Below are 20,445 nucleotides of genomic sequence, written 5' to 3'. Positions count from 1 at the left end.
GTATCATTTTTGGATATAGATTTTTACAATGGAATATTTTTCTTATCAAATTTGTAATAACAGATAGCAGGGGAGACTGGGATTGTTGTAATAGGCCATTTTCTAGGATATTAAAATGTCACACAATTTATATCACTGTTGTATTATAGAATACATATTGTATTGGCAAAAAATAAAAATTGTTCGTCCACTTTTCTTTTACATATTAGATCAAAACTGATTTTGCAGGATAAGTGTAATTTTTGAGGAAGAGCACTATTTGTGTAATATTAAAGAGGGTGAGGACAAGTAGCTGGTGCACCGCAGACGCACAATATTAAAAGTCCAGCCAAGGCTGCAAATGAATTCGTACAACAAAAATATTTTTGGTGGTTATTACTGCGACTTTAAGGATGTTTTATTTCTCAAAAACTGAGCCTTTAGCAGCAATGCAAATGTAAATTCTTGTTTTGAAAGCAGCAAAGGCCTTATTGACAAAGCTGGTAGACATATTGTCCCAGGTTGCATTAACTGCGGCCTGTAGAGACTCTATATTTGGATTAGATTTAGAACCGGCAAGCTTCTCAATTTCGCCCCAAATGCTGAAATCAAGAGGGCTCAGGTTTGGCGAAGACGGAGGCCAAACCTTTTTCAATCAAAACCCCTCTGAGCATAGATATTTAGAAAGATACTGCTGAACAGCTACCATATGAAGCCCCTCAAGACCATAGGTTGCATCAAGACGTGGAATAACTTGACTCTGAAGTACTGAGTTGTAGCTCTTCTGTTTAACCTTATGGGAGAAAAAGCTTTCCCAGGATGCTTTAATTTGCTCACAAATCTATCATAAGGATTGGCGGAGCTAACTGAAGATGCTATGATACTGTCATTCCTTCGATTATGGTATTTGTCAACCAAAAACGTTTTTCGTCTAAAAAAACAAAACCACAGCTTTCAAATTTCTTTTTGAATTTTTTATGCATCTTCAAAGTACGTTCTAGCCTCTTTTTGTGCTGTTATGAGGTTAACAATTGAACTCTAGTCTTTGTTCCTCATTGTCTTAGGTGTCCTCCTATGGTCTCGACCAAGCTTGCATGCACTTGTAGAAGTATTGGCTTTAATTGAGGCTTTCACTACAGCAATTTTCGAAGTTGTTCTAACTGTGCAAGACTGTGCAGGTTGTGGGAGATCATTAAAATTAGGCCCCTTTCGTCCAATCTCTTCTTGATCCTCCAATCAGTGTTTCTGTGGACTCCAAATGTCCTTGAGATGCTCTTGTTTTCCTCCAGCCAAGATCCGATCTGCGATTTTAGTCAACTACTCCATGTTCAAGTATCTCAATAAGGAGGCGGAATTAAAACAAAATTATTTTCTACGCAATATTTTCATTTTCATGCAACTTCTCATAAAATTTTATCTTTCTGCAACAATTAATAAAAAGTTATAGCGGATCAAAGTTGTGCACCAACTACACGTCCCTACCCAGTACATATTTCGGTTTTTTTTCTTCTCGTAACTTCATATAATCTCATTTAAAATTCTAGGCTATATGGTTAAGAAGAAATTTGAGATATTATAACTCTATGTACAAATGGATCAGTTATAATAAATGTTGTAATTTTCTTCTATAGTATTATATATATTTACACTTTACAGCAAGCTTGATTATTATTAAAAGGTACTGTTGTGTCAGTTCTTATTTATTTGGTCCAGTCCAGTCTTAGAACTGTTCCTATCAGTTTTTTGGACCGATCGTTTGCACCGTAAGAACTAGAACTGATTAAAACAAGAAGAAATAAAGTTGAGGGACGTCAACAAGGAGCGAGCTTTATAAGTTTTACAAATGATATGCAGAACCGGACTGAACTGAACCAAGACTGAACTGGAGGTGACTAACACAAAACTTATAATAGGACATGAGCAAGCTAAAAAAAAATATATTATCGGCAAAGTGGTGTGACTTTCTGTAGCCTGGGCGAATATAAGTATAGATTGCTTGAAGGAGCTGGTGTCTCCTCTATGTGATATTGATAATTATCATTTAGGGAGTTGCATTATTTTGTCGTAATATGGCGCCACTCTCTGTCGTCTTCTTTACAAACTAATATAAGTAAACTGATGATTAATTTTGGAGTAAGACAACCGGCAATTTTCTTAGTTGGAATAAAACATCATTTTTTCACTATGCAAAAAATATATTTCACTCCTTCTTGGGAGCCTTTTCAAATTGTTACTGATTATAATAATTATCAATAGTTTAACAATAAGTAAACAACGATCATGCCCTATTGAGCTGTGAAGAAGTTTTTGAGAATTAATTATTTAATCTATGATATATATCTTATAATATATTTATCTGCTACAATCTATTGAAAGTTAATATTACAATATTTTAGAACTGTCTAGTTATTTATTCCTCAAAAAATATTCTTTAATCTACTTTCTATAATTTGTAATGCAAACTATAATTTCTGTAACTGTAGACACCAAGATAAGTAAAAGGGGATAGTTATATTTGTCAATCGCACTTCAATTCGAGAGGACATAAGAAATCCGATATGAAAGTACAGGTGCTATAACAAGTCTGGACTCTAAAATCCGATGCTTATATGATAAAGTTGTTTTTCGTTCGAGAAAAATGGTGGATCAATCCATTTCAGTCCAAAACACCCACAGGAATAAATGGACATTGAATTGGATGTTCGTTAAATTTAGAATAAAAACAGTTTTATTTTTAAAAAAAATAAGTTTTTCGGAATATAATTTCGAATTTATGTGAGGTTACAATCCGGACAATATTTCAATATTTTTTAATTATTAATATACTAATGTACTCGTAAATATTATCAATATATTATTTTAAATATTCCTAGTTTTAAGTTTTAATGTTTTTATTTTTGGTGTAAGCTTAGGAATTTAAGAATTTTGTAATATCATTATTTCTGAAGAGGTCTCCAATGGAGACGAAATCGATAAAATGTTACTACTCCTCTAAACATCCTTGTTTTATTGTGTTGGTTTAGTCAAGTCCGTCTTCTTCAAAATTAGAAAACATATTATATTGGTGTGCATGAGTGGACTATTAGACGAAAATATTCTTGTCGAACGGGCATTTTGCCGAAAGACACTTTAAGGACATCTGACACGTCGTAATCTTTATTATATCACGCAATCTTTCCTCCAAAAATTAATATAAAAAGAGGCCCAAAATCAGTTAGACAAATAAATTAATCATACCAACCGCTATATATATCTTATATAGTCGCAGACTATTCCTCTCATATTATTTCTTCACCATGTAAAAAAGCATTACGTATTATTAAAATCTGCATAATATTTTATTCCATACTGTATTATAATATTGCTTAGTAATATTTGATTAAAAGAGTAGTTATGATTAGTTATTAAATTATTTCCATGAAGAAATAGCCAAAATTTCTTCATAGAAATAATAAAATGGCCAATATATATAAACGACGAGGGATCAACAAGAAATTGTATTCCTGTTCTTTTGGAAACGGAGCAAAAGTATAGTATAAACTATACCTGCATGAATTTTGAAAAAGAATAACCTTTGAAATAGCCATGATGTATCAAGGAAGAAGAGGGAATCGACAGCATAGGGTATTTTTGTATGAGCGAAGTAAGATCGTGCAGACCAGAAAATGTTATTTAATATATTGATATATGGGATTGCATATTTTAATTCAATTTAAAACTGAATTGTACATATAAATAGATATTGTTCATATGCTATATATATTTGTCATATAATTAAATGAGTGTTCATGTGGGTGAAAAAGAAAGTTATGCGCCATTATAATATATGAATATAAATGTATAGCTGTACTTTTAATAAAAATATTACTAAACAATGTTATAAAATAATACAGTATCGAATCAAATATTTTGTAGGATTTTAATAATATGAAATATACCTCATGGGTCATATTTAAGTTTACACTGAAGATAGTTTTTCCAAGTTGATTAAAAACTAGTTCATGAAGACAGTGACAACAAAATTAAGTTTATTTCCAGTGAATTATGACTGAAATTGATATTTCTTATTTAATATGCATTCCTTGATCCTCAACGATAGACTCCACCTTCTTCTTGAAGTATGTAAAAACCTTAGAGAATTAGTCTTCTGAGAGTTCAGTGCATGTGGCCTTGATGGCGGACTCCAAAGATCTCACAGACACGTGAGGCTTGTAGCAGGCAGCTCTTTCGACCTTTTACTGGACGAAATAATCCAAAGGATTAAGATCAGGGTAACTGGGAGGCCACATGTTCATTGAAACATTCAAAAGATGCTTGAATCTATAAATCTTTTCTCCCTTGTCACCATCTTAATGGAATGTTTCTTCAAAAAGTTTTGCTAAAATTCCTGGTCTTCTTTACAATGTAACTAGTATACCTTTGTTCAACTATTACTTATGTAATATGGCAATATGTAGATATACTTCTAATTAAATTTGGAAAACTTTTACATAATTTGGAGGAAAACATTTCGTCATTCGGCAGTGTATATTAATGTTAATATATATGTATACAACAGATGTTAAAAAATGCCTATTGTACTTTTTGCATCAGAAATAATCGCATTTACTTATTCAAAAAGTAATAAAGAATATTCACAGTGATGGAACCACCAAATTTTTTATAAAACATTCCTTTATTACTTAAAAGGCTCAATCCTTAAAAATCATATTTTTATGTGTGTATCACAGCAACACACATAATAATGCCTTCAATACACATCATTACTACTTTCCAGTAGGGGAGACTGAGGACAGTTGTAATCATAGAGAATATAGGAACTTGTTTGCAGATGCACGGCAAATGTATCGTGGCAAAACTCAATAGGGCATTAAACAATATCTAAGACTGAAAACATTATCAAATGGGAAAATTCCTAGTTTTATGTAAAGTTTAATTAATAAGAAAATGATGCACTGAATAATTAAATTTTTTCGATAGAATTTCGATTTCCATTTACTGTTTGAAATTTGAGATCTTGTCAGATTTTGACTCAATAGAGGGCACCCTAGTGGTTATTCTTATACCGAGTGGTCCATTAAAATCTGAATTCTTTGAATTTTAAATTTCAACAAGATATATAAACAACAAAAAATTAATACTATAAATGTGTGTCTGAGGTCTTTTAATCATTAATGTAGCCGCCCTTAGTGGTAATGTTGGATTTTAGGATGGCTGTGGAAGGCCTGGCACCCCCTGCAGATGTAGTCCTGTATCATGGCGTTCCAGTATTGGCCGACAGTTGCTTTGAGGGCCTCAGTGTTTTGATGACGGACACTGCAGGCTTTCCCCTCGAAAAGTAACCAAAAGCTGTTGTCGCACGGGTTGACATCCGGATTGTAGACGGTTCAAAAATTCCAAAAAAGAGTTCAAAATAACTCAAAAAACTCATTCAAAAGAGTCTTGCAACGGAGGAGATGGGTTTCTTTCATTGGTAGATTAAAAGGTGGCCTATCCACCCCACAAAGCTATTTCCACCCATTTTTAAAAGCTCTCTGGACAGCCCTTCATCCTCTCCAACGTTTCGGACTTTTTGGTGGCGTAGACGGTGGTCTTAAAGACGCCCAACTACCTGAAAATTCGTCAATCTCGTTGAAATGTAAGTTTCTCGACCTGTACGTAAGCTAGAGCTCAGGTTTGTTTTGTTTCGTAACTAATTGCTTATGCTTTAATATATCGAAATATGAATTAATTTCAATACGCAACCTTCATTAATTATTAAATTAGTAAGTGTTCAGATTTCAATGGACCATCCGAATCATCAAACAGTTCCTATATCTATAGAGTATAAAAGTTTTTCTTGGAGAGGCTATTATTTGATGACAGCTGTTGCTTGAATAATATATGATACATATATCTTTTTTCCTCACTGTAATACTGTTCGATTTCTAAGGTTATGTTATACATATACTAAATTTTATCTTGCAACAATAGAGATGAAATCATACAAAAACAATCTTAACTTATCTATAATTACAACATGCCTTTTTTCTCGATTATCAAAAAGCTAAAGTAACAAAATTTACATTACAAAATTGTATTATATAATGCAAAATATTGTATAGAAAGAAATAGTCCCTTGGATCAACCTTTCTTTGAGATAATGTATAAAAACTGAATATATTAGTTTTTATAAATATTTTTTGGTGTATAATCTAATCAGTTTATCACAGTTTCTGCTTTAATTTACAACATTTGAATGATTGATTATTTTGGCTATCTGTTGGATAAAATGGACTTTCACAAATTTTCTTAATTTGTAAAACAAGTTTTATTAATTTTAACTATTGCAGCCTTTTCTAACGGCTGTAGTAGTTGTTGTTTTCTACGGGGCAGTTGCAACATTTTACAGAAATTAAGTATCTAAATTTAGAATAGCCGTAGTCTTCTGCACAAAATATTACAAGTTTTCCAACGACTAATATGTTATTTTTCCTGAATGGTATATCCATGACAGGATATTCTCACACCTCCCTGGTTTTATATAACTTGGAATAACCGTAAAAAGATCAAAAACGCTGTTTTGACTCAAAATACTGGATATATTAAAAAAATGTAAGAGTGGTTTTTTAACTATCTTGAGTCAGTCAGAAGTTTCTTTTGTGATTCTTGAGTCATAAAAGCCAATTTACTGATCCAGTCCATTTGAAAAGCGAACCTGTTAATAATAATACAAATATTATTTTTTTCGGTTCAAGCAAACAAGAACCAAAAATATATACAAATTATCCGAATATATTTAAAAAAAGAGCTGAAACTACTTGGATCTAAAACTCGAACCTGAAATCCATTATTATCACAAAATGAAACTTCAAGTCTAGTCAATTTTTAAATTATCAAATGTAGCACGCGAAATAAAAAATCTAAAAAAATTAGTTTGTGATACCGAGAACCAAAAAATATACAAAATTCAGTTACAACATCGAGATCCTAAAAATTATGGATATTACCGCAATAATGAACTGAAGGAACAAAAACTACCCGGATCTAAAATGAAGACCCGTATTCCATCATTAGCATGTAGGTATTTTCTGAGTACCTAAGTCAAACTAACTCTGAGGAATTGATCTAAAAGTATTGCAACCAGGGGAGTCTGTAAGATTATATTTCTAGATAAGTTTTTTTTATTTTTTATGGGCTTTATTTCACAAAAATATTTATCAAACATACATAACATAATGTAAAATTAAATTAAGAGGGAATTCGAAAATAAGCACTATAAATAAATATTTTAGTTTAAAATTATCCCCTTCAATTATAGCCCACCATCCCATTTGTATGCTTTGAAATATACAACACCAAAAAAACAATTTTCATGAAAAAAAATGCAAACATTGAGAAAGCTAAAAAAAACACGTAATTGTTAGAATCACTTTCTAAAATAAAAAATACACATACAACCGAGTAACATAAATAACTCAGCCACAACTAAAACAAACAAGATTTAAAGAAAGTTTATAAAAATGATCATAAATGTGGTTATTTTTTTCTTTAAATCGAAGTTAAAATTCATCCTCAGACCGGAGTTTGATTAAATGATTTTTTTTTAGAAAAGAATTCCTACAAGAAAATTGTTTTCCTCCAGTCTCCCCTATCTTTGACGATTAATAATGAATATGCTCATTCCTGGCTATAATATGTAAAATACATAGCAACCACACTTCTTTCAAAATAACTTAGTAAACAAATAGTAATTGCATTATAAAAATATGAGGAAAACTTAATTATTTAGGTTCTATGTAAAAAAAACAGGAGCTGTATGGTATTATGTAGACTTGAAAGTTTAATATATTGGCACTGTAGATATTTCTACCCTTGCTTTAAAACTTTATGAAAAAGAGATTACTTCTCTTTTATTTAACAAATGAAATAACTTAAAATATTTTCTTTGAGATATATGAATTCGCTACAAGTTTTATTTTCTCAAACGAATCTAATCATTTAATATGTATATATATTAAGGTGTGCCATAAAATTAATTTTTCAAAAATAAATACCCTCCATTTTTTTTTATATTTGATCTCAACTACTCAATTATTTAAAAAAAATATTCTCTAAAACAACGATAATAACAGTGCTGACAAGAGTATAAAGTCATTTCGATGACTTGATTATAGGGTGGACTCTTTGTTCTTGATGTGGTGTAGTTAATCCATAGAAGTATTTTGAAAACTTTTGAAGTATATCTCAGCTGTATCATTAACTGTTCTAAGCATTGATAATTTTTTGGGCTTCAATCTACGCAGAATTACTATCCAAAAAAGATGAAGCTTCAATAAGAAAATAATTTTCAATTTTGAAACGGCAAAACTGCGTCATTCTTTTGACCGATATGAAATAACATATTTTTTTATCTGAAATCAAATTGGATATAATTATAGACGAATTGTTAATGAAACAATAAATAAAGTTATCATTAGATTTAAAAACATTCACGCACCAAACCAAAAACAATTACATGCTCCATTCGATGCAACATATCTTTCGCCATGCCCCGAGATATTTTCATTATTCCAATTTTCGATCATTTTTTCTTTAGCTTCTTGATCGACATCATCATTGAAGAATGAAAGGGGAGCAGTATCATCAGTCAAATACCAGAAATGGCAACTAAGTTTCTTGCAGGCAGCTTTTGATATTGTTTCGTCTATTTATTCGTAAGCTTTCAATGATTTTAACAAGCATAAATAATTACATGGTGCTTTTACTGCTAAAATAAATTCAAGGCAAGGCTTACCATATATTGTTACAATAAATAAATATTTATAATGGGGATATTTTATCGTCTTTATTAAGTATCTTAAGGTGGTAACTTAATAAGGATATTTACAGAGAGTATAATTGCTTTGGTATCCAAAGGGGCTTGGTATACTCACGAGGAGGACTATTTTTGTTTTTTAATCATTTTCTCCACCGAAAGATATAGTACGTAGTTTTATGAGCTCCATGTAATCATCTCCCAATATTTCTTTTGATAGTTTACCGCGATAATATACTAATAAATATTCAATTTCCGAAACTGAAAGGTTACTTTGTACTAATGATTGTAAGGAGTCTATTTTGAAAGAATCTATATTTTTCCAATAATCCTTTAATTTTTGAAAGAAAGGAATATTTGGACTTGTTACATTTTTTATTTTCACTTCGAAAACAATTTTTAAAATCAGTCCATGAAGATGATGACGACAAGTAAATAAAAACATTTCTCTTTCAAATTTTTGCTCCAGTATTATAACGGTACCATTAAACCTGTACCAGTCTTTGAGTTCCCTCCCTAGGATTGTATTCCATATGTAAAGACAATCGGCAAACTTTCTTCATTTATCTTCCAGTTATTCAAAGCAGGCAGTAATTTTCCATCCCAGAGTAAAGCTGCAACATCTGCTACTTTGTCTTTAAAATAAATTTTTATAGTGTTCACCTTGTATCCTTAGGATAGAAGACTTACTAATAGGAAATTAATGAATATTCAACCCCAATGAATCTCAAGTTGCTTCCAGAATAAAGACTATATCTCTCATACTTTATTGACCCCTATCTAATGCAGCTATTAAGTTTGGAGTAATAAAATCTTTCCTAATTTGTTATTTCATGTGAAATTATTTTGATCTCCTTTCGATATAAATTTGAAAAAAATCAAATAGATTTTATATTATCTTGGAGCTCCTATTCTGTAATTACCTTTGAAGTTAAAATAAAACAAGGTCACACCATTTCTCTAATTTGAATATTAAAATGTAATATGTAAAAACTCATTGTCTTCAAAATATAAGAAGACTTAATCGCATACAATTATGATTAATAAAAAAGGCCTTATTAATCAATTCTGAAGGATAGACTTAACACGATTGTAGAGTGGACCGGAGAAAGTTGAAACATGTTTTACTGAATTACTTGGATACTTCAAATTAGACAAAGATACAACTATATACTAATAGTCAAACGAGTTAAACTACATTTATGATAAGTACTTCAGGTGTAATCTTGTATGTAAATTTCTCATTCCACCCTACAATCAAGTCATTGAATTGACTTTAAGCTCTCGTTGGCACCTGTTATTGTTATCTTAGAGATTTTTTTTTTTCATATTTGAGTAGCTGAGATCAAATCGAAAAAAAAAATGGCGGGGTATACATTTCAAATTTTGAGAAAAAAAAATTATGTTATATCTCTTGGGACACCCTAGTGTACATATCGTTGTAGTTGTGTGCATAAGTATATTTCTATGTGAGATATACTGCATTAGTTATTAGTGTAGGAAAAATATGATAAATATATTTTTCATTATTTATTTTTAAAACAATAAGACACGAGCAAACTCAAAAAATATACATTATCCTCCAGGGCTGTGACTCACTGTCGCTTGGGCTAATATAAGGCTGTATTGCTAAATGCCCCTAGTATTTTTTTAGATTATGTCAACTGTTGTCTGACGCCATTTTATTTTTTAGGTATTTTAATAATATTTCATCTTTAGAAATTGTAATATTGCGATTTTTGTAAGTTGTAAGATAGTTATTAATTATTATAATTTATACCAATGAATTCTTTGATAAGGAAGGGAAGACTCTTGCAACCATTTAGAACAAGTCTACCAAGTAGGACTCATTTTCACGGAGGAAATTTGACTACACTGTTTAAGTATAAGTTCATCCGAGTAATGGGAAAACTTTGTGTCACGCCTGGATGCCTTAGTGGCTACAGGCTAACTAAGCCTGAGAAGAAGGAACCTCCTGCCGCCAAAAGACGTTTCCATATTCCAAAGGATAAGGGACGATCGCTGCACTTAGACATTATGGAGAAAGAAATGGTAAAAAAAATTGGGTTGTCACGGCGGACTTATTGGAAGTATTTTTGGACTTGGTGGATCATTGTAAATATATGATCCCAAAGAATTGGAAAATTGAAGAAACCAATTTCCATGGACTGCTCTCAACTTCACTTTTTAAATATTTTCATGTTGGCCTGATGAATGGGAGAGACTCATAGACAAAGCTCTCACCAATGATACGCTTTTAGCAGCTACACAAACATCAACTGGACTATATATGATGTCTCAAGAATTACTGGATGAGGTCGATATCAACCATTTTTCATGGACTTACCCTTACTAAGTTGCTTTTATGTTTTTCAAACTTTGTCAAATTTAAAAATAGCTGTGCAATATTTAATCAAATTAAGTATTTTTTAACATGATTCTTATGCTTCAGGCATTGCCGAAGTAGAATGTGAGAAGAATCATACTTTCAACCAATATTTTCTAATTATAGCATGTAAAATTTTCAACTGTATGGCAAAAAAAAACTTCTCTGTGGTAAATTATAAAATTTATGGGAACAAGACAAGAATTGGATATCAATAATTATATATTTAATAAATCAAAAGAGTTAAAAAACTTAAGAGCGAGTAAGCAGGAAGCCTTACTATCAGAATATCTTCAATGCTTCAAAAAAAATTTATTGTTTGCTAATGTTTAAACCCAATGCAAATGATTTTTTCTAATAAAAAATGTATTTCGAATCTGAAGCAAAAAGTTTATTTATTTATCTGAGTAAGTAAATATAATCTACAGCAATGGTAGGCAACTTTTCATCGACTAGGGCGAATAATTATGTCGCTGAGTATAGGGTGAGTTATAATAAAATCAAGTACAAGGGGAGTCCTCATGGTACTAAGTCAAAGATAAGTTCTCGTAGCACATAATTTAGGGAGAGTTATCGTAGTATAGAGTCCAGGATATGTTATAACCTCAAGTCCAAGAACAATCCACATAGTGCACGGATAATGAGTTCTCGTAGCACACAATTGAGGAAGAGTTATCTTAGTATCGAAATTCCCAAATACGAGAATGATCTTGGATCTTATCAATTTCTAATCAAATATTTAAAAGAACTGTTGTAATCCTCATCATCAATTTCTTGATGCCCTTCATCTTCCTAAATTATGAAATTGTATGCGTAGTATGGAAGTAACTTTTTTTTACAAATTTTCAATCATATTATTATATTCAAAGAAGGGATGAAATAAACTTAAATCGAATAATTTGCTATTAGCCACAACCAATGGATTCCAAAATAAATTATTGTAGTTAAACTCCTAACTTAATAAAAAAAATTATAAGGTAAATACTACATAAATGAATTGAAATGTATTTCAGACTACAAAAATATATTTAAAAGGACCATATGTATATCATCATGCATGTATTAAATATTACCATAAAAAAGAAAGGTCGAAGTGACAAGTATCAGTCCTGAGTATATAATTCAAAAATGCTAGAAGAAATGTTGGTCCCTTTCCTCAACTTCATGAGAATGAGTAATTTATGAATGGACTATATCCATATTATCTTGAATGATCCTGATTTTAAAGGATGATAGCTCTTCGGTATCTTGGGGAGTCAGTCCTTGCTCACTAAAGAAACAGATTCCGAGGATTAAACACATTTGATATTAGTCCCAAAATGAGGAGAGGCAATCTATACACATCTAGAAACTCTTACCGAAAGGGGGGGCATTTTCTTGTTGTCTAACCTTGTAATAGTAACAATAGGTGACTGAAATTCGTCTGAAGTCTTTCTCTAGCTAGTACCCAGTATTCTTTGACTAGATAATAATTATTATTATACAAGGATAAAGTGCATAATCGACAATAGCTTTGGATCAAACTGAGATACAAAACTCAATTTGATTTTAAGTGGAGGTTTTGCACTCTATTGAGTGCCCATTCTAGTTCAATATAGTGTTATACATTATACATTTTTTTTTGGTTTTGTCTTGGCTTTTTTTTGTATAATTTACAAATACATTAAAACACAATTATTTAAAAAAAGATATAAGTAGACAGGCAAAAGAACAAAAGCTCCAAAGTTAGGGCTATAAAAAAATTTAAATGATGTTTTGTAATGGATCCTATTCCATTTACGTCAATTTTTACTGGCATTCTGATATTATATGATACATACTTAGTATTTGCTAAAAATAGCATTGATCTTCACATAGCCTATGCCATTAAAAGTTATTCTTATCGAGTTTATATTCGAACCTATTCTCTAGCAAAAATTTTAATATAATATATATAGGTATATCATTTAAAATCAAACATTCCCAGAAAAAAATAGTCTCGGGTTTCTTATACTCCACATAAAAGGCACACCCCTCTCTTGTTTCTATAAAATTTGGCTCCCACTTCAAGAGTTTCAGTAAGTTTTTTTATAGATAAACCATTTCTCTGCAGACTTTAACAACAAATTCCTTGGAATATCTATACATTATTATCCTTTTGATTCTCCGCCGCTTTAAATATTCTTTAAAATGATCCAAAATATGAGTTTGGAAGTACTTTCTATGTAAGGGCACCGACATCATTGAAATCCTTATCCTGAAGGGAACAATGGGGAAGGTTACACTTATTCCCCACGGAAGATGGAACTTAGGGCAATTTGAGTAGAAAGAGTCAGGGACATCTGCAGCAATTTCCAAACGTTTAGTTTTCACATACAGTGGATAAATACATTCCATTGCTGACATCTCCAACTCCAAATATTTTTCAAAGTTTTTGATGACTTCTTTCGAGCCTTCAAAAAATAAATTTATTCTTGATGAATACATATAAGTTTCTTCAAAAATTTTGCCAGTCAAGGATCTGTAAAGATATCAGTACCTAGCGCCATTAGACATTTTCTGAGATGATAACTCCGTAACCAACCTCTGGACCAAAGTTGCCCCATCCAATAAAGATTAAGGGGCCTCCAAACACACTAGATATTGATGACTAAAAGTCAACCATATTTACTGGAATTATGTAGTCCTTCTAGGGATAAGTTTTTTTTCTTTTTAAGTTCCAAAAATGAGCTCTCAACTTCCAAAATATAGCCCAAAGTATCTGATAGATAAGGGGTCTCACATAATAGATGGATTACCTTCAGAACTATATAACTATTCCAAGCTATTATTTTATACCACATATTTAAAGCACACAATTTTGAAAAAGTTTGTGACTTTCATTATTTTAGATAAAATTTATGCTTGATTAACTTTATTTTGGATGTTGTCTTAAAAGTAGACCTTTTTTTCTTCAAATGGCAGTAGTATGAACTTAAAACTTCTGCTTTATTTATTTCAAAAATTTAATTAAAATAAGTTTTTGTATTGTTCCGAGCAGAAAATGTGCTTCTGCAGGGTAAGAAGTATTCACCAGAAAACAGAAAAGTCTGACATGTGCAGCTATATGGATTAAATTTCTTATCGAAAATATGTAAATTATATATAATCTTAGGAGAAAAAGAAAAGTACAATATATGTATACGTGTATTTAGTCCTAGAGCATAAGCAAAATTGATCGATTCATCAATTTTATCCATCAACATATAATGCACATTCATACAATAATAATTTATATACATGAGTTATACCTGCATAAACATTTTTTTTTTTTTTTTTTTTTTTAAACTATGCCATTTTAAGAATGGGTTACTATCTATCCTCGTTAAACTAATTAATAGTAGTGGATGGTTTTAAGATTATTACATAATAATTATTAAATTGTGTATTTATTATGTTTGGTTATACAGGGCGCAGCAGCATAACTTCCTTTTTGATAATGCGTTGCAATCAGTCAGTAAAAAAAGTAGTAGTGTGGTCGTTTCTAGAAGCGAAATTCTAAAAGTTTCTTGGAAATACAGTCAGTTTTTCTATCATGCGTTGGAGTAGTGAGTTCGTGCATTCTCCATCGAAAACTAATATTTACCAAAATAATTTGACATAAATTATATAAATTTAAATTAAATACGATTTAGCTTCTGAGTTTTTATTGTTGAGACTGATAAAAATCCATTGAATTGCTTCAATTTCTAAAAGAAAAAGATATTTTTCCATTTCTAAAAGAAAAAAGATATTTTTCAATTTCATTTTTATAATTTAAAATTAGCAAAATTATTTGAACGCAAATGACTCCAGATAATTATGTTAGAGAGTTATAGTTGACCCCATTAGAATTTGGTGTTATGCATGGAAATTGATGTAATTTTTTCAAATCGGTTATTTGTAACTGGATTTATTCTGGGAAAACCAACATTACTAAAACCTTTGCAGAATAAAAAAATAAAAATGTTTATCCTGTATTTCTAATCATATAATATAGAATATCCTCTGTACAGCAAGATACTTCCCCAAGGCCAATTAATATTCCACTATCTCAAGAGGAAAGCTGCGTTTTTATCTTCATCTTAGGAAACCAATTAGTTAGTTGTATGTCCTGAAATTGTGCAAAATGTCAATCATGTCAAGTGTAGGGGAAGGATGTTTATATTCACTTTAAAGATGTGAAAGTAAAACAAAAAACTCACTCTCCCTGGCTCGTTAGAAGCCATTTTTCTAACAAATAGTATACAAGCAAATTCCCGTTCGGTTGTACTCTACAAATTTATTAGGTTTAAAAATTTAAAAAGTTGTATGATATACAGGGTGTACCCGTGTTAGGGTAATTGCAAATATATTTTTCTCTAGCTTGTTGAGGTTTCTTGATATCCGGTTCATAATTTGACTTTTTAAGTCATGAAAACATTATTTCACCAACATTACTCTGATGAAAACTATCCGAAAGAGATCTTTCAGTTAATTCAAGACGGAAATGACCTCAAACATCCATTTAATCTATCCCATTTCTCCAACCATAAAATATATTTTATGGTTAAAATACTTCAGTTTTTTAGAAAAGATGAAATTACCCTAGTTTTTAAAAGATTTTTGCAAAATGTACACTTTTCTTCTCGGTTATTATATGAATAAACAAATTTTTGGACAGCCATCCCATTTTTTTCTGATTTAAATAACCCATGGAGCCCCCAATGGAGCAATGTCCCTTGAACGAAGAAAATGTCACATGAGTCCAAATATTCTAATGTTTTTTTTAAGCTCAGAGGCATAGCTACCTTACCACTTTTCATCGAACTCCCAAAATGTCGAGTTCCGGGGATCTTAAATACAATATTTCTCGTTTGCTATGTCTGGAATTTCTCGTTGGTATAAAATCTCGGGGAAATAAAATCCTGAGATTCTGGGAAAGAAACCCTGATATGTATCTTTTGACTAGCATAGCTACACAACTTATGTCAATAACATTTCAATCTCATTTCTTTATGTTGTTGGAAATAAACACATGAGTTTGGGTTTGTAACGATCATGTCACAACAAACGATATTGATTAATAATTAAAATGAAATATTATTGGGCATGACAAGTACACATTTCGTTGATGTACGGAAGAGAAAGAAAAGCATTAAGAAGCCATGATCATCATAGATCTTCTATAAAATCCAACAGTTCTAAATAATTTCCTCGATGAATGCAGTATTTTTTTTAAATGAGAGAATTAGATATTTATTTGATTTTTTTTATTTTATTACTTTTTTATATGTTATTTTTGTATTAAGATAGTCAACAGATTTATCTAGTGCGCAAAGTTTCAATTATTTTTGCCCTTGGATGAAAATGATGTTTCCCTTATGGCTTTTACTTTCAAAATCTGGAAATGACCTTTATCATACGAAATTTTCGTTTTCGTGGCATACAAAATGTGTTTTGGATAAATTTTTTTACCACATCCACATAACTTATTGCTATTTTTCGCCTTGAAAGATATAAATTAAAGAGAAAAAACATGAAAATTGTATTTTGACACATGCTTCCAGATACAAATAATATTTTAATTATTTCAAAAACTTTTTTTAAAAAGAAAAAAATGCCTTGTGATTACACAAAATGACAAACAATGTGTCCTTTTATTAAAAGTCTAATACATTTTATATTTTTGGTTTAATGATGAAAATCATAGATTCTCGTATAGTAAAATACTTTATTATATCTCTTATGAGATCAAGGTTTGTTGATAATAATAGAAGTGCTGCTTTTTTTAGGCCTCAAAAGCGGATTTTTGGGCTATTAAGGTTTATTTTAATATTTATATTAGTAAAATCATTTAGAAGGACACTATATCAATGCATAGACAAAAACTTTTTGAGTACACAAGTCGCCATAAATACTTACATTAGTTCTGTTTTACCTGTAATTTTTTTACTTTTTTGAACTGACTGCTGTGTTTTGTAAATAACATTAATTATATAAGTTTTGGTCTCAGTTTTCCAAATGTTCCCCAGGAGCAAGGACACAAAGTGATCCACGATTTGTAATCGGTCGGAGACGCTGCGAGAGATATCATCTGTTTCACAAAATAAAATAGAAAAACTGTGTACAACAGAGTGAACGACTGCAGGGTGGCAAGAGCATCAAGTGCACCCCTGTGGTCCCTGTAAGACTGAAAGATTCATCAACCTTCTTTCACGGTCATAAAAAGGTCCACCATGACGAACCCAGCATTCTACTTTGCAGTGCTTGCCAGCAGGAGGGTTATGAACAGGAGGACGTTGGGCCAGCCTGGGTTTTTGTCAACTGGGATGTATTTAATCAATTTGTAAGTCATTGTGTCTCTTTCGTATAACAAATTATAGAAATTAGCATTTATATAAAAGGATGCTTATAGACTAAAATCTTACTTCACTATCAAAATCTATTAGTTTAAAATTAAAAAAAACAACCAAATTTGATGTTATCAAAATATTTAATATATGGTTATATACATATATATGCGTACCAAACAGAACCAGTGTGTAACCTCGTCCTGTAACAACCGTAACATAAAATTTATAATATTTTCTAATTTATTCGTTCTTTTTTTACCTACTTACATCTTTGCTTTCTAATTTTACTCAAACAATAAAAAATAACCATGAAAGGTAATGCATAATCCCATTGTGTTTCAATGCATTTTACCTACTGCATAAAAACGATGTATATTCAAAACATTTTTGAAGGAGCATATCAGGAAATGGAATATTACTTATAGGTAGTGTTGATTCAGTACTTATAACTATTATGGTCCAGTTCAGTCTTACAACATGTACTGTCAGTCCTTGGGATCGGTCCTTAAGACTACCACCCCTTCAGACTGTCAGTACTAGAACTTATTTAAAAAGATGTTGAGTGACGTCATCAAAAACCAAACTTTATAAGTTTTAGGACTGAACTGGGCTGTACAGAGACTGAAATGGACGGGACTACAGTCTTCAGACCTAAATAAGAACCAATACAACACTTCCGCCAGGCGTAGAACTGTGATTCCTAACCGAGCTTCTGTAGGAGTAAATGAGACCTTACATCCTTGTTGAAAACATTCCACGCTTCTATTTTTTTTAAAGTACTTGTACCATTTGTTTGTACATTCATCAATGCCAAACTTAACAAAAGCTTCTTCTATAGCTTTAAATGGAAGATTATCAAAAGCTCCTTTTATGTCAAAAAACACTATTATGGCATGTTTTTTGATGAAGTACCGCGGTTTCACCCTTATCTACCACTTTTCCTATTGCGGAATCTGTGGACTTTCCTTTTCGAAATCCCAATTGATTTATCATAGAAACCTTCAACTTCAGGGACTCAGTATGCCAATAAATTACTCTCTCAATTCCTTTTAATATAGTATTAGTTAGTGTGATTGGTCTATAGGCTTTTGAAACACTGTAGTCAATTTTGTCAGGCATTGGTAGACAAACTACTCGAGCATTACTGTTTCTTCGGCATCAATGTTATTGTCATCATATATCCAATACAATAATCAACTAAGGTAACTAGTTGCCTTTAAACATTTCAAAACCATAACACCCGCCCTTACGCTCGATCTTGTGGAATATTGAAGTAAAAAATTGTCATAACAGGGATGCCTAATCACCAAACGGCAATTTTTGTTGTGTTGCTTCGTAAGAAGTGCCATTGTTATTCTATTTTCATCTATCATTTTACACAGTTCGTAACATGCCAGGGATCTTTTACCGATATTTATCTGTACACAATTAGATCCGAAGCCAGTCTGTTTTTCCATATTATTCGCGTTTTTAATTCGATTCTTCTCTCCTCCAATCGTGAATTATTGTTTAAGTGAACTACCCATATTTATCTCAAAATCATCTAAATATAATCTGCAGGAATAATAAAAAAGGAGGTCGTCTCAACCTTTTTCTCTTTAGTTTCATTCATGACGATGTTGATTTCTGTTATTTCATTTTGAAACTCATCGAATGAGTCGTGACAATCCTCTAGACAGCTTTTTTCTTCTCGATTTTTATCTTTTTGCAACTCTAGACCTAAAAAATCATCAACCTGATTAGGAAGATTTCTGGATCCTTCTTCCCTGTAGGGGTATCCATCCTCTTTTATATGTATTTAGCCAAAGCAACGAAAATTGTACAAAAGATAAATAAATATAAAATAAAATAAAAACGGGAGCGAACTTGGTTCCCTTTTACACTTTATGTCAAATAGAACCAATACGCAACGTTTTCACATATTATTTTGTCGTAACAGTAAAAATATTAATACAAAAAACCGGAAAGAATAAAAACGAAGAAGAAAACCCTTCCCGAATTTCTGATGTGTTACTTATAATTAAGAGTGCGATGAGCGAAGAGAAATGAAGAGTAGTTGCATAAAAAGATGGCGACTATTTTTACTAGAAAGTATGTCAAAAAGGATTCCCGATATCAGAAAACCTATAAGAGGAATACAAACCTAGTTTAAAGGGCCTCAAATAACACTATACAATACTTGTGAGAATTATTGAATCGGTTATAACTTCAGGACTCCAAATATTCATTTTTCAATTATAAAAACAACTATAACTTCACTTTTGAGATTTAATTAAGCACCATAAAAGACTGGCACTTCTTCACTCCACAAAAAATATATATATAATTGAAACTAAAGTATAACCAAGCTGAGTAGTTTTTCTCCATAAAAACAAATGAAGTAAATAATTTCAAAATAAAATACTGTCTAATTTTAGGCTAATTTAACGATAAATATTGTTTTTTTTTAAAATAACATTACGTAATAAAAATTGTATAAAAATGAAGAATAGTCCGGCGAAAAATTAAGCCAAATTTGTTAGATAAATTGCACTTCTTCCTTCTTACTAGACTCAAAGAATTTAGTAAAAATAGAGTAGTAGTGAGTCGAAGACTGTTATATGCTGTACATTTTTGTGTATTACATGTACATGTACATTATGGTGTATTTTTTCGTCATTCCGGCAAATTATGCAGCAGAGTACAAAATTTAATATTGGATTTTTTTTTCCAAAAAAAATATTTTTTTGAATAGCTACAGTAATAATTTGGAATTTTTTTCATATATAAAATTAATATTTGTAATTCCATTTATATAATTTTTTCACAAAAAGTTTAATATTTTCTTATGTTCCTTTAATTTGTCCGATGGAGTTGCACTGATAAAGTATAAGTAAATATTTACTCCATCTTACCTAGGAATCTTGGGTGAAATCCTTATAAATAAAGTATATTTATTTTTCAAGCAATGA

Source organism: Lepeophtheirus salmonis, chromosome 6 (assembly GCF_016086655.4).
Source record: "Lepeophtheirus salmonis chromosome 6, UVic_Lsal_1.4, whole genome shotgun sequence".
Lineage (NCBI taxonomy): Eukaryota > Metazoa > Arthropoda > Copepoda > Siphonostomatoida > Caligidae > Lepeophtheirus > Lepeophtheirus salmonis.
Note: the sequence above shows the minus strand (reverse complement) of the source record.